This window comes from Monopterus albus, unplaced genomic scaffold (genome assembly GCF_001952655.1).
Source record: "Monopterus albus unplaced genomic scaffold, M_albus_1.0 scaffold786.1, whole genome shotgun sequence".
Taxonomy (NCBI): Eukaryota; Metazoa; Chordata; class Actinopteri; order Synbranchiformes; family Synbranchidae; genus Monopterus; species Monopterus albus.
Genome location: NW_018128666.1, coordinates 17,268 through 18,639, shown reverse-complemented (window position 1 = coordinate 18,639; position 1,372 = coordinate 17,268). Strand labels below are relative to the sequence as shown.

The window sequence follows — 1,372 nt, the reverse complement described above, 5'->3', positions numbered from 1 at the left end:
AAGCACCAACAACAACCAAATCACCACCAACTGCTTCTGCATCAACAATAACTTTTGCATCTACAACAACTGGGGCTCCAACAACAACTGCCAGTCTAGCAACAAAAGCTACATCAAAAACAACCACTGTCGGTCCAACAACCATTGCCACAATGGCAACAACTAGGGCTCCAACATCAAATGCCACAGCAGCAACTGGGGCTCCAACAATGACTGCCAGTCTAGCAACAAATGCTACATCAAAAATGACTGCCAGCCCAACAACCTTTGCCACAGTAACATCATCTAGGGCTCCAACATCAAATGCCACAGCAGCAACTGGGGCTCCAACAATGACTGCCAGTCTAACAATAAATGCCACATCAAAAAGTAAAACTGCCGGTCCAACAACCATTGCTACAACAACAACATCTGCTGCTACTACTACTACTACTACTACTACTACTACTACTACTACTACAACTGTAGCTTCCCAACCAGTTGTGTTACTCACATCAGTCTTGATGGAACCTTATGTATCAGAACTTTCTGATCAAAACAGCAACCAATATAAGGTCCTTGAAGCAAGAGTTGTATCAGTGGTGAGTACAATATCAAAACAGTCACAGTGTTCATTATTTTTATAGGTGTATTAAGTGAGTTTACAGTTTATTTTAGTTTTATTTTAGAGTACAGTTTTTTTACTTTTTATATTTGTGTTCGTTCCACAGTTCGATTTCATCTACAGGGCAAAATATGGACTTCTTTTCATCCGCGTTTATGTCATAAAGTTTAGGTAATTTTTCATGAATGCTAATAACAAAAATAACAGAATAATTACATAGTTTAACAATGTTAATATTTAACTGAGATATGTGTTTTTCTATGCAGCCCAGCTATAACCAGAACACGAGCAGATAATGTTCAAGTAGAGGTGGGGATTGAGTTCAATACAACAGCTTCACCTGCAGACATCCCAAAGCCTGCTGATGTTGTAAAAACATTAGAAGAAGCTGCATCTAACTCCAACAACACCTTCAATGTCACTATTCAAGCCAACTCCACCCAACTAGTTCGTAAGTAAACAGTAGCTACGCATTACAGCAAGAAAATATACTCAGTGATTTATTTACAGATCACTGTCTGTGTCGTGAGTGTGTTTGAGAGTAAGTACCTCTGTGCTCTTGAAAATGTGTTCATACTGTTCTGTATTTGTTTTTTACAGAAGTAAATACTTCAGATGTAACAACAGTATCCCCCACCACAAATAACAAAAATACCAGTACTGCAAATACAGTTACCAACACAAGTACCGGTACTGTCATTACAGCAAGAAAATATACTCAGTGATTTATTTACAGATCACTGTCTGTGTCGTGAGTGAGGCAGTCAC

At 38.6% G+C, this 1,372-nt stretch overlaps 1 long non-coding RNA gene across 1 annotated transcript; it reads left to right on the top strand.

Annotated features, from left to right (window-relative positions):
- Nucleotides 1–511: 511 nt before the first annotated feature.
- Nucleotides 512–1,049, top strand: LOC109953568 (uncharacterized). Its single transcript, XR_002273933.1, has 3 exons — nucleotides 512–581; nucleotides 711–775; nucleotides 871–1,049. It is a non-coding gene; the product is annotated as an uncharacterized LOC109953568 (long non-coding RNA).
- Nucleotides 1,050–1,372: the final 323 nt, after the last annotated feature.